This window comes from Leucoraja erinacea, chromosome 2 (assembly GCF_028641065.1).
Source record: "Leucoraja erinacea ecotype New England chromosome 2, Leri_hhj_1, whole genome shotgun sequence".
In the NCBI taxonomy this organism is placed as follows: domain Eukaryota; kingdom Metazoa; phylum Chordata; class Chondrichthyes; order Rajiformes; family Rajidae; genus Leucoraja; species Leucoraja erinaceus.
In genome coordinates this window covers 95083573-95098140 of record NC_073378.1, presented here as the reverse complement: position 1 = coordinate 95098140, position 14568 = coordinate 95083573, and the positions used below count along the sequence as shown (strand labels likewise).

Sequence of the window (14568 nt, the reverse complement as noted above, 5' to 3'; positions counted from 1 at the left end):
ACACTGGACAAAATGAGTAACATCTTGAGAGGAACAGGAGCATCAGAACCCTACTACAGATTGTCTCTGGGAAAACCAAGGCATCACAACTCACCAGACGTAGATGGATCTAACTATGATTGAGAACCAAGCTTTTTGCATTGTCATTGGATTCACCAGAAGGGCAAAGTCAGAAGAAATATGCGAAATACCCTGACCAGCTCGGGGAGTACTCTGCTAGCAAGGCAGAATCTCCAGGAATGATGCATCTTTTTGAATGAAGATGGACCCATCACCAATTTAACACTGAACAAATGAAAATACCAGTGATGACAAGGAGGAAAAGACTCATCCGGGACAAAATAGGAGAGGATGAGCATCATAACTGAAGCTGCTTGTTGGTGGGAAACACAAGCGAAGATGTTAAAGAGATCAAGGTGTGCCCTCCAAGAGAGGATTTGGCAGCTGAAGACGGGCCCGCGGTGGGTGCCGGAGGTTGGACTTGCCCCGTGGTGGGTACCAGAAAGAAGTTGAAGAAGAGGAGCAAGTGGCAAAGGTACTTAAGACAAATTATCCATTTTTTTCAGCCAAGCGAGACGGATAAAGAGAGTGAGCTGGTCCCTCATGGAGCAAGGAAGGTAGACGGAGCTGTCCAAGCAAGGATTCGACAGCTGAAGACGGGCCCTCGGTGGGTTCCGGAGGTCAAAGGGAAGACGAAGATGAGCAAGTGCCAATGGTAGTTACGTCAAATGCAGAAAGCAACACCTGAAATCCAAGAGATCGCTGGTAATGAAGCCTATCTTTGGCATGGGACAGAAGCCACACCCAAGTCAACACTGGACAAAATGAGGAACATACATGGGAGGATCAGGAGCATCAGAACCCTACCACAGATTGTCTCTGGGAAAACCAAGGCATCACAACTCACCAGAAGTAGCTGGATCTAACTACGATTGAGAACCAAGCTTTTTTCATTGTCATTGGATTCACCAGAAGGGCAAAGTCAGAAGAAATATGCGAAATACCCTGACCAGCTCGGGGAGTACTCTGCTAGCAAGGCAGAATCTCCAGGAATGATGCATCTTTTTGAATGAAGATGGACCCATCACCAATTTAACACTGAACAAATGAAAATACCAGTGATGACAAGGAGGAAAAGACTCATCCGGGACAAAATAGGAGAGGATGAGCATCATAACTGAAGCTGCTTGTTGGTGGGAAACACAAGCGAAGATGTCTCTGGGAAAACCAAGGCATCAAAGTCAATGTAAACTTTATTGTCAATTCAAATAATGCAACAACTAGTTACACAGAGGATTGAAATTGCATTTCCCCATACACCAAATGTGCAAGTAATATTTATAACACAGACAGATTATATACCAATAAAGATAGACAATGGACATATACATTATATAAAATATTCACAGTGTGCTAGAGTGTAATAAAATTTTGAGGTATGTTATTAAGGTGCAATCACAACTCACCAGACGTAGATGGATCTAACTTCGATTGAGAACCAAGCTTTTTGCATTGTCATTGGATTCACCAGAAGGGCAAAGCCAGAAGAAATATGTGAAATACCCTGACCAGCTCGGGGAGGACGCTGCTAGCAAGGCAGAATCTCCAGGAATGATGCATCTTTTTGACTGAAGATGGACCCATCACCAATTTTACACTGAACAAAAGAAAATACCAGTGATGACAAGGAGGAAAAGGCCAATCCAGGACAAAATAGGAGAGCATGAGCATCATAACTGAAGCTGCTTGTTGGTGGGAAACACAAGCGAAGATGTTAAAGAGATCAAGGTGTGCCCTCCAAGAGAGGATTTGGCAGCTGAAGACGGGCCCGCGGTGGGTGCCGGAGGTTGGACTTGCCCCGTGGTGGGTAACGGAAAGAAGTTGAAGAAGAGGAGCAAGTGGCAAAGGTACTTAAGACAAATTATCCATTTTTTTCACCCAAGCAAGACGGATAAAGAGAGTGAGCTGGTCCCTCGTGGAGCGAGGAAGACAGACGGAGCTGTCCAAGCAAGGATTCGACAGCTGAAGACGGGCCCTCGGTGGGTTCCGGAGGTCGAAGGGAAGACGAAGAGGAGCAAGTGCCAATGGTAGTTGCGTCAAATGCAGAAAGCAACACCTGAAATCCAAGGGATCGCTGGTAATGAAGCCTATCTTTGTCATGAGACAGAACCCACACCCAAGTCAACACTGGACAAAATGAGGAACATCTTGAGAGGAACAGGAGCATCAGAACCCTACTACAGATTGTCTCTGGGAAAACCAAGGCATCACAACTCACCAGACGTAGATGGATCTAACTACGATTGAGAACCAAGCTTTTTGCATTGTCATTGGATTCACCAGAAGGGCAAAGCCAGAAGAAATATGTGAAATACCCTGACCAGCTCGGGGAGGACTCTGCTAGCAAGGCAGAATCTCCAGGAATGATGCATCTTTTTGAATGAAGATGGACCCATCACCAATTTAACACTGAACAAATGAAAATACCAGTGATGACAAGGAGGAAAAGACTCATCCAGGACAAAATAGGAGTGCATGAGCATCATAACTGAAGCTGCTTGTTGGTGGGAAACACAAGCGAAGATGTTAAAGAGATCAAGGTGTGCCCTCCAAGAGAGGATTTGGCAGCTGAAGACGGGCCCGCGGTGGGTGCCGGAGGTTGGACTTGCCCCATGGTGGGTACCAGAAAGAAGTTGAAGAAGAGGAGCAAGTGGCAAAGGTACTTAAGACAAATTACCCATTTTTTTCACCCAAGCGAGACGGATAAAGAGAGTGAGCTGGTCCCTCATGGAGCGAGGAAGACAGACGGAGCTGTCCAAGCAAGGATTCGACAGCTGAAGACGGGCCCTCGGTGGGTTCCGGAGGTCAAAGGGAAGACGAAGAGGAGCAAGTGCCAATGGTAGTTACGTCAAATGCAGAAAGCAACACCTGAAATCCAAGGGATCGCTGGTAATGAAGCCTATCTTTGTCATGGGACAGAACCCACACCCAATTCAACACTGGACAAAATGAGGAACATACATGGGAGGATCAGGAGCATCAGAACCCTACCACAGATTGTCTCTGGGAAAATCAAGGCATCACAACTCACCAGAAGTAGCTGGATCTAACTACGATTGAGAACCAAGCTTTTCGCATTGTCATTGGATTCACCAGAAGGGCAAAGCCAGAAGAAATATGCGAAATACCCTGACCAGCTCGGGTAGGACTCTGCTAGCAAGGCAGAATCTCCAGGAATGATGCATCTTTTTGAATGAAGATGGACCCATCACCAATTTAACACTGAACAAATGAAAATACCAGTGATGACAAGGAGGAAAAGACTCAGCCGGGACAAAATAGGAGAGGATGAGCATCATAACTGAAGCTGCTTGTTGGTGGGAAACACAAGCGAAGATGTCTCTGGGAAAACCAAGGCATCAAAGTCAATGTAAACTTTATTGTCAATTCAAATAATGCAACAAGTAGTTACACAGAGGATTGAAATTGCATTTCCCCATACTCCAAATGTGCAAGTAATATTTATAACACAGACAGATTTTATACCAATAAAGATAGACGATGGACATATACATTATATAAAATATTCACAGTGTGCTAGAGTGTAATAAAATTTTGAGGTATGTTATTAAGGTGCAATCACAACTCACCAGATGTAGATGGATCTAACTACGATTGAGAACCAAGCTTTTTGCATTGTCATTGGATTCACCAGAAGGGCAAAGCCAGAAGAAATATGTGAAATACCCTGACCAGCTCAGGGAGGACTCTGCTAGCAAGGCAGAATCTCCAGGAATGATGCATCTTTTTGGCTGAAGATGGACCCATCACCAATTTAACACTGAACAAATGAAAATACAAGTGATGATGAGGAGGAAAAGACCCATCCAGGACAAAATAGGAGTGCATGAGAATCATAACTGAAGCTGCTTGTTGGTGGGAAACACAAGCGAAGATGTTAAAGAGATCAAGGTGTGCCCTCCAAGAGAGGATTTGGCAGCTGAAGACGGGCCCGCGGTGGGTGCCGGAGGATGGACTTGCCCCGTGGTGGGTACCAGAAAGAAGTTGAAGAGGAGGAGCAAGTGGCAAAGATACTGATGACAAATTACCCAATTTCGTCACCCAAGCGAGACGGATAAAGAGAGTGAGCTGGTCCCTCATGGAGCGAGGAAGACAGATGGAGCCGTCTCAGAGTGGACTCAACAGCTGAAGACGGGCCCTTGGTGGGTTCCGGAACTCAAAGAGAAGTCGAAGAGGAGCAAGTGCCAATGGTAGTTATGACAAATGCAGAAAGCAACACCTGAAATCCAAGATATCTCTGGTAATGAAGTCTCTCCTTGTCACAGCACCCAACCCACACCCAAGTCAACACTGGATTAAATGAGGAAGGAACATTCAGGGTAGGAACAGCAGCATCAGAAGACTACCATGGATTGTCACTGGGAAAACCAATTCATCACAACTGACCAGAAGTAGCTGGTGCTAACGGTGATTGAAAATCAAGCTGGTCTCTTTGCAGTGTCATAGGATTTGCCATAAGGCCAAAGCCAGAAGAAAGATGTCAAACAGCCTGACCAGCTCAGAGAGGATTCTGCTGGCAAGATAGAATCTCTGTAAATTTCACATCTTTTTACCAATGAACAGAGCCCTCACCAATTCAACCGGTCAAAAGATAGCACATGCTAAGCAATAACAAATAAAGAAATTGTTATATTGGCATATACTGGAGTTGATATCCATTACAGGAATCGAATAGATATCTTGTCTTATATTATTAGTTTTTCGGAAGGTAGACCATGATAATAGAAAAATAGTTTTTGTGGAGAAGCCATTGTGATGCAGTCTGTTGTGGTTTAAAAGGAGTGTGTTGCTGGTGCAATGTGGTTCAAGAAGCTGATGGTTGACGGGGAGATTTTGTTCTTGAACTTTGAAAGACCAGTCCTTGGGCTGCTGAGAGTCGTTTAAGAGGCACCATAAAGAGCTGCAATTTGCATTTTTAGTCTGGATGCCTTTTTACTTTATTTGCATACATGTGTAGCCTTCATGTGATGTTCAGACCAGCATTTTATCTTCAGGCTGGGTAGAAAGTTTTTGGTATTTAGCCACAATGCAAAGTGAGGAATGGTGACCATGATAACTTGCAGGCTTGTCCTTGTGTGACATGAACATAACATGTTGTATTGATTAATCCATATGATAGTGGATGGGTGCAATATTAATCTGCTTATTTACCAAGGTCTAATGATAAATCTGGCAGAAGGTTAAGAAGTTTATAATAGTTTGAGGAACCAGAGATGTGGAACCTAATGGATCCCCGGAAGATCCCCGGAAGTTTTTCTAAATTATCCCTGCTTTCAACCCAATAATCTCTCCCTAGCTGCAGCACTTTCAAGAAAATAGATACTTGAATGTTAACTCCAACATTGCAGGATGTCCCAAACTGCCAGGTGATGGAAGTGAAACCTCACTTCACACCTCTTGCAAAGCTCAGGTTGCCAGAAGAAATGTGCAGAAAGTGACACCTGAAAGCCAAGGAATGTGGGAATGAAGTCTCTACTTGCCAGATAACAGAGGCCCAACCTAGTCAACACAGATTAAAAGTAGGAGGAAAAGGCCCAGCAATTAACATACAGGAGGGCAGGAGCGATAGAGCCCTGACACTTCTCTTCTCTGGGGAAACCAAAGCATCACCACAGACCAGAAGAGGATGGAGATAGTCATTGGTGAAGTAGGCTGGTCTCCACTGTGCAATACTATTAGATTCACCACAAGGATTTGGCCGAATGAAAGATGTCCAGGATCCTGACGTGCTCTGGGAGGACACTGCTGGCAAGACAGAAAAATCCCAGGATCACAAAAGAAGCACAATGAATAACAACTATCATTGTTCTGAAGAAGGGTTTCGGCCTGAAACGTTGCCTATTTCCTTTGCTCCATAGATCCTGCTGCACCCGCTGAGTTTCTCCAGCACTTTTGTCTACCTTTGATTTTCCAGCATCTGCATTTCCTTCTTAAACAATTGGCCAATAGCCTGTCTGGTTTTTGTCTTTTTAATTTTTAGTGTGTGATATAAGTCTGTAAATGTTCTCCAGCTTGTTTTATGTGGGGGGAACTCTGGGTCGGAGCTTCGGAGTCCTCAAGAGTGGACCCAGCGACGATAGAATTTGGCCTGGTGCGCGAGGAAGTCGGGTCAGCAGTCGGCAAGAAGGTTGTGCCGGCAGTCAAAGTGGAGGAAGGGGTTGGCGGTGGGTGCCGGAGGTCGGACGCTTCGCCGAGAACAAAGGAGAATCTGACGTAGGGGGACCGCCAAGAGGGAAAACCAAAGAAGATGCGGCGGAGAAGGAAGGAGGACCCCGTGTGGGAGAACCGCCGAGAACTAAGGGGGATTGTCGACATCTGGTAGCTCCAGACCTCAGCCAACTGCTGCCTCAACCAAGGGCGGAACGGTGGTGCAGCGTAGAGTTGCTTCCTTACAACACCAGAGACCCGGGTTCGATCCTGACTACGGATGCTCTCTATGGAATTTGTTCATTCTCCCCGTGACCTGTGTCGGTTTTCTCTGAGATCTTTGGCTAACTCCCACACTCAAGGCGTACAGGTTTGTAGGTTAATTGAGTGTGGTAAAAATTATAAATTGCTCCTACTGTGCATGATAGTGATAGTGTTAATGTGCGGGGATCGCTGTACGGTATAGACTCAGTGTGCCGAAGGGCCTGTTTTTGCACTGTATCTCTAAACTAAAGTAATTCACTGATTCTCTTGTGCCCTTGCCTCTGTCTCTGTCTCCGATTTCACCAACGGATACGGAGGACCTCCATTCCCAGTAACCTCCCTCCTTCTATGTCGTCTTGTGCAAGCCCAAGTCACCAGTCATCTATGTAAGTGTTAACATTTATATTCAATTTAAATAATGTTTAATTTAGATGCCTTTACTGTTGATTTTGTTTTTAAACTTTTTTCTTTATTAAAGATTGATGGACCCACGCTCTAAGATCTTGGCTACCATGGACCTTCTGTGGACCAACGAGCTTAACCTGGCCAATCTGCACACTGACAGTTGCTGCTTGCCCGAGGAGATCCAGAGCATCTGCAATGTTCCCTCGCTCATTCCAACAAAGCCTCTGGTAAGAGCAACCAAAAGGAGAAATTTATTCCTTACTGACAGTCTTTTAAAAATCCCCAGAAAAAAAATGTATTCCCCAAGCCTGCCATTTACATTTATTTTGTCTGGATATCCTATTTCTTTATTTGTAATGCTTCGTAAAAAAAGATGCAAAGTTCGGGCTGATAGTTGAGATTCAGGCTGGGTGTAGGAATCATACAACTGAACACAACATGGTTTGTGCGAAACAATTGTACACAAGCTGACATTTTCTTGAAGATCTCAATTACATAAATGCAAGTTGCAGGCATCAAAGGTCTTTATTTTTCAGCTGGCCCCAATCATTAAATGTCAAGAAACTGTACACGGTGATTTAGAGCCATGGAAATCTGCAGATGCTGGAATCTTGATCAAACAACAAAATGTGTTGCTCTGTGGTCAGCCAACATTGTGGGTTGTGACCCATCTTCAGTCTGTTAGAGGTAAATTTGAACAAAATATGGCAAATGTTGGAAATAAAAAAACAAAATGCTGGAAAATTCGGCCCATCAAGAAACATCACTGAAGAGAGAAACATCATAATGAATGTTGATTAAAGAAAAATCCGTAATCTTTCGAGATGTCTTTCATGAAATCCGTTGCTTCAGTAGATTTGTGCTCAATGAACGCATGACTTTAGGAACCAAACTGTTTTTTAACTGGCTGCATCTGAAATTTTACTTGAGCAAGACCAGACCAGAAATTCCTTGATTTTGTGCATCTTTTTGTTACTAGATGGTGTCTTTCCATAGCAATCATCTATAACGTTTATAATTGTGCACCAGCTAACAATACTTTCTAAAGTCATGCAGCACAGAAATAGGCCCTTTGGCCTTTCTGTCAACCAAGATGACTCATCTAAACTAGTCTCATTACTTGTGTTTGGTTCATATCCCTCTAAATATTTTCTATCCATGTACCTGTTCAAGTATCTTTGAAATATTGGTATTGTCCCTCAAATACTTTCCCTGGCAGCTCGTTCTTTATACCACCCGCTCTCTGGGTGGAAAAACATGCCCCTCAGTTCCCTATTACTTTTTCCCCTCTCACCTACAACCTATGGTTTAAAAGATATGTGGACAGGTACATGCATTGGAAAGGTTTAGAGGGATATGGGTTAAATGCAAACAAATTGGACTAGTTTAGATGGGGCATCTTGGTCAAATTTTTTTCGAAGCTTATCAAGAGAATTCTTTATGTTATGCTGACAATGTTTGTTTAGGGTCAGAGGTCAAATTTGACTGGTCACGTGTGTGACCTCACACGGAAACATTTACAAACCCTGTGAATTTAAAAAAGCTAGAATGTTCATATATTTAGCAGACATGCATTATAGTTCTGTAGTTAGGAAAATAGCAATGAATAAGATTAATCTTACAATAATTATTTTTATGTATTACTTTATGTGATGCCATCTGATCACATATGTGACATTTTTGGTTCACTTCCCAAAGAATGGCCCATAAACTATTCTATCTTTTACAGCTGGGTTCGATCCAGAGTATGAGGCACTGCCCTAACCATTAGAGATGGATGCCATGTTGAAAATAACCTCAAGTTTTCAGAAAGGAATGGATGGATCCTGCTTCTTATTGCTCCCTCCAGCAAGATGGCGGTGGTACGCTTCACCCTCCAGATCACCACAACAGCAGTCTGCAGTACCATCGGGCAGCTCATTATGATGATGGTAGCCGGAATCACCAGGACAATGATCCAGACATCCAATTTGTACATTGACATAATTGAAACCGCCTTATTGGGTTAAAGCACAGAATGGATTTAGATGAAGGAAATAATATGAGCCACTGAATTCCATCATCACCAAAAAAGCATACCATCGTTTCTACTTCCTCAGAAGACAAGGATATTTGACATTAATTTAAAGACTTACCAACTTCTACAGTTGAACTGTAAAAAACGTACTTCCGGGTTGTATCACAGCTTGGTTTGGGAACAGGTTTGTCCAAGGCCACAAGAAATTGCAGAGTTGTGGATCACTCCAGCACACAGACCAGACTTCCCACCATTGACTACATCTACACTTCACTCCCTTGGGAAAACAGCCAACGTACCCAAAGACCTTTTCCACCCTTGTCATTTCCACTTTTCCCTGTTTCCACCACAAAGAGGATATAAAAGCTTGAAAGCGCGTACCTTCAGACTCGGGAACAGCTTCTTCCCCTGTTATTTGAATTCTGAACGGTTCTTCCAGAAGCTAATTTCCAACCAACATCATTGTGAACATTGGACTTTCCTAATTTCCAACCAACATCATTGTGAACATTGGACTTTCCTAATTTCCAACCAACATCATTGTGAACATTGGACTTTTCCTAATTTCCAACCAACATCATTGTGAACATTGGACTTTTCCTAATTTCCAACCAACATCATTGTGAACATTGGACTTTTCCTAATTTCCAACCAACATCATTGTGAACATTGGACTTTTTCTCAGAAACGATTATGCTACAATGTTGAGAAATTGTATGCTGCACTATGCATGTTTCTCCTCTCTCTACTTATTGTGCTTGTGTATGGCTTGATTGTATTTATGTACAGTATTACCTGATTTAATTGCATAGCATGCAAACAAAATATTTTCACTGTATCTCAGTGCACACAACAATAAAGCAATTTAAACTTGTTTTGTGTGCCACAGTAGATGACTTCACATTGCCATATTATATTCCTTCTGTTATGTTCTGGCCCACACACTCAGCTTGTTTCTAAACCTTTAAAACCTCTTTACATCCTTCTCACTGCTCAAACATTTCCCAAGTTTTGTATCATCAGTAAAATTGGAAATGTGATATTTGGCTTCCTCATCCAACTAGTTGAAGAAGACTGAATAATCAGGGTTCCTGTGTTACCCACCTATCTATTCCCAATCCTTGGTTTCTGCCTGTCAGCCAATTCTCAATAGCCAGCAGTTTACTACACTAATCACATACCTTCTGAAGTTCTAACTGTACCACTGCCATTGTCCATTTAACCAACCATATCCTCAAATATCTTCAAAAAAATTAACACCATGCACTTTTCTCGATTAAACTCCATTAACTATTGCTCAGGCCATTTGCCCAACAGATTTAGATCCTGCTGTAATTTTTGATAACAATCTTCACTGTCTATGATACCACACACATTAGTGTAATCTGCAAATTCTCAGTCCCAAAAGGCCACTCCATTACAACTTGCCTTCATTTAATGCCTGCTTCATTAATCAATTTTGATCTCTTTAGCAAGTCTACTGCTGCCTTGAAATTCCTTGGGAAAGCAGCCAACATTTGTACAGTTTCATTCCATAATTTGGAATCCAATTCAATTTGCGATTCACTTTCTAGTTCATCAGGCCAAAATATTTGAGGAGATTAGGCCATTGTTTTGTGATAAATGGGGAATATTTAGAAATTATATCAACATCTTTGAAACTGCAGAGGGGAGGGGGCGCTGTCCTGTGCATGGCTGCCCAGCCAGCAGCTGTCCGTCTTTTCATCTCTTTTATTTTTTTATTTTTTAGTTAGTTAAAGTGTTTTTGTTCTGGAGGTCTAGACTTTTTTATGTGGGTGGGGGGGGGGGGAAGGGGGAAACTATCTTCCAGGGTCCCTACCTGGTCGGAGAGGCGGCTTTTCTCCGGGCTGCAGTTTCGACCCGTCCTCGCGGCCTACCAGCGGGCCTGGAGCGGCCTGTCGGGGACCGCCCAGAACCACGGCTTCGGCAGCGGCACAGTGCTGGAGCGCTGTCGCGGAGCAGAGCGGGCGATGCCTTGCCCGGGTCGCCGCGCTAGAGCTCCGGTGAGCTGAAGACCGCCGAGAAAAACATCGCAGAGCTGCGGGACTGTGGCGCGGCCGGCCGCAGGCAGCGGCGCTGTACTTTACATCGGGAGCCTGGGATCTCTCGATGAGATCTCCAGTAGTGGAGCTCCATCCGGCGCGGCCTTGTTGGCTTCGGAAGCCGCGGCCTCCAGTACGGAAGCGGCCGTTCCAGGTGTCCCAAGCCGCTGTGAGGATTCTCCCGACGCCGGAGCACCATCACCCGGCGAGAACGGCCTGGAACATCGGGTCTCCGTGGAGGCAACTGTGGAGGCCTCAATAGGCCCGACTATGGGTGAACTGGGGATGGGGACTGGACATTGTGCCTTCCCTCATAATGGGAACCATTGTGGGGGATGTTCTTTATGTTTAAATCTCTTATTAATGTTATGTCTGTATTCTTTCTTTATGTGCTGCATGGCAAGAAGCATTTCACTACACCTAGGTGTATGTGACCAATAAAATAACCTTTGAACCTTTGACCTTTGCACATTACTAGTCAGATTATGACTGTCATAAGGAATAGGAGTAGAATAAGGCTGTTCGGCCCATCAAGTATACTCCTCCATTCAATCATGGCTGATCTATCTCCCTCCTAACCCCATTTTGCCTTCTCCCCATAACCTCTGACACCTGTACTAATCAAGAATCTATGCCTTCAAAATATCCACTTACATCCTCCATAGCCTTCTGGGGCAAAGAATTCCACAGATTCACCACCCTCTGACTAAAGACATTTCTCCTCATCTTCCAAAAAATGTACATTCGTTTTTAGTTTAGTTTAGAGATACAGCGCGGAAACAGGCCCTTGGGCCCACCGGGTCTGTGCCGACCAGCGATCCCCGCACATTAACACTAGGGACAATTTTTATGTTTACCAAGCCAATTAACTTACAAACCTATACGTCTTTGGAGTGTGGGAGGAAACTGAAGAACTCAGAGAAAACCCAGATGGTAGAATGGTGGATTAAAAAAAATCCAGCTATACCTTATTCGGGGCTGCATTCTATTCTCCAGTGTTGGTCCAGCTGTTCTCTATCTCACACTCTGTTCCTCTTCAGAGAGGTGCCCTGCCTATGAGCAACTTTAGAGCAGAGATGTTAGTGGATGTGGGCTGCCTGGGCATGGTTTTACAGACGGCTTATCCTCCCACGCATTTTACTTATTTCAGAAGAAACCATTTGCATCAGACACAACCTTTTCAACCATCATCTGCGGGAAGGAACTGCAGATGCCAGTTTAAACTGAAGATAGACACAAAAAGCTGGAGTAACTCAGCGGGCCAGACATCATCACTGGAGAAAAGGAATTACTGATGTTTCTAATGTTTCAGATCGAGACCCTACTTCAGATAGCCATCAGTTAGAGCAATGATCACAGACTTTATTGCGTAGGAAAGAACTACAGATGTTGGTTTAAATATCTAGGGAAATTAATGTGGAATTGTTCTGCCAGAGCCAGTACAAACACAATAGGCCGAATGGCCCCTTTCTCTCCAGCTACACTTCTTTGAATCTATATGTGTCCTTCATTTCCCTTTTAACCACCTTTTTCTCCTCCCCCTCCTACAGGGTGGTATGGCGGCGCAGTGGTAGAGTTGTTGCCTTGCAGTGCCGAAGTCCTGGGTTAGATCCCGACTCCGGGTGTTGTCTGCACGGAGTTTGTGACCGCGTGGATTTTCTCTGAGATCTTTGTTTTTGGGATGTGGAAAGAAACTGGAGGAGGCCAACACGGTCACAAGGAGAACGTGCAAACTCCACACAGACAGTACACATGGTCAGGATCGAACCTGAATCTTGTGCGCTGATGAGATAGCCGCTCTACCAGCTGAGCCACTGTGCATCCCAATGATCTTAGCAACCCAATAACCTGACCCAACTCTACCCAGCCTCAACTCCACGTGAATCATTTTATTGGATTAGTCGAACACACTCTCAATTACCCTCCCATCTGCTATGGTATGGAAGAGCCACATCAATGATCCAAGTCCTATTGCCCTTGAAGTTTCTGCCTTTGTAATTTGAATTTGAATAGAATTTATTTGCCACACAACTAGGGTCGGTGGAATTTGGGTTGTCAGCAGCGGTACAATAATAAAGAACACACAACCACAATAAAAATGTAACACAAACATCCACCACAGCATTCATCACTGTGGTGGAAGGCACAGAACTTGATAAGCTGCCGATTATGAAAACTGCCCCCATTGTTACCGCTGCTTCTATCCTACCCTGTGTATTGTGATCAAGGGATCAGTTACTTCTAATGGGAGAGGATGTATATGCAATAGTACTTTTAGCTCTACTTCCATGGCTACTCATAGGTATTTCTGATGTAAACACTTCACCTGTTCAGTTAGCACAATTATAATTGCATTGATTTTCTTGATCGAATGGAATCAAGTAAATGGAATGTGAATGGATGTGGGAAGAGAGGTAAGTCTAAATATAAGAATATAAACAGAGGTAACATTTAACTTCTCAAACTTTGTGCAAAACCATGTCTATGTCTTGGGTTCACCATTCATCCAACAGCTGCCATTTTCTCCCCAAAAAATAAACTATATGCCGAAGAAAAAAGATATACAAAACCAAAGACTAAATACTCATTATCAGTGCCTATACATTGGATGGTGTCATAGAAACATAGAAAATAGGTGCAGGAGTAGGCCATTCGCCCCCTCGAGTCAGCACCACCATTCAATACGATCATGGTTGATCATCCTAAATCAGTTCCCCATTGCTGCTTTCTCCCCATATCCTTTGATTCTGTACTTTGATTCTCTTCATTCATATTTTGTAGTGTTCACACCTATCTTTAAACAAAATACCCTTGTGGCCATGAGGGGATATCCCTGCTCTTGTTTGAGGGGGGTTTCCACTAGACTCTGCCCCTCAATGTTCAGCAGCGGAAGGACCTTAGACAGTGCTACCATCATTCTTTTCCCCAAAATAAGCATTATTCAGAATAATAAAAATATATACACAAAACAAGAATAGTGCAAAAACTCTTCTGATATTCTCAGTGTTTATACATTTATTAGTGTTCTATGGTATTGTTCACAAATTATCCTTATTCCACGCACCCTTGCCACTCATGTGGCTCCTTTCCCTTGTTTGAGGGGTGTCTCCACCATGTGCTGCCTGCCATCTTATTTAAAGAAGATAAACACAAAATGCTGGAGTAACTCAGTGGACAGGCTCTCGAGAGAGAGAGAAGGAATGGGTGACGTTTTGGATCGAGACCCTACTTCAGAGCTGCCATTTTATTTAACTTGTTCCACTTCTTCCTTAAAGTTTGACTGTTGCTGCTGCAGCCCCTTCCCCTGGTGTGTGTTCATAAGTGTTAAGAGCAGAATTTGGCCATTCGGCCCATCATGCCTCGTGGGTCGACGGTCAATGGCCCAAATAGCCTAATTCTGCTCCAATCACATGGTGTGGCTGACAGACCAAAGGTAATGTATCCAAGTGTGCTGACAACATGAAACTAAGTGGAAGAGGTGGTACAGAGGCTTCAAAAGGATACAGACAAGTTGAGTTAGTGGGTAGTAGCATAGCAGATAAGCTGTTGTGCAAAACAAAAACATCAGTAGGAAAAAAAAATAGAAGTGCT

General features: G+C 43.7%; 1 long non-coding RNA gene across 1 annotated transcript; it reads left to right on the top strand.

The window, feature by feature from the left end:
- Window positions 1-3024: 3024 nt before the first annotated feature.
- Window positions 3025-10523, top strand: LOC129712790 (uncharacterized). Its single transcript, XR_008726132.1, has 3 exons — window positions 3025-6878; window positions 6971-7124; window positions 8627-10523. It is a non-coding gene; the product is annotated as an uncharacterized LOC129712790 (long non-coding RNA).
- Window positions 10524-14568: the final 4045 nt, after the last annotated feature.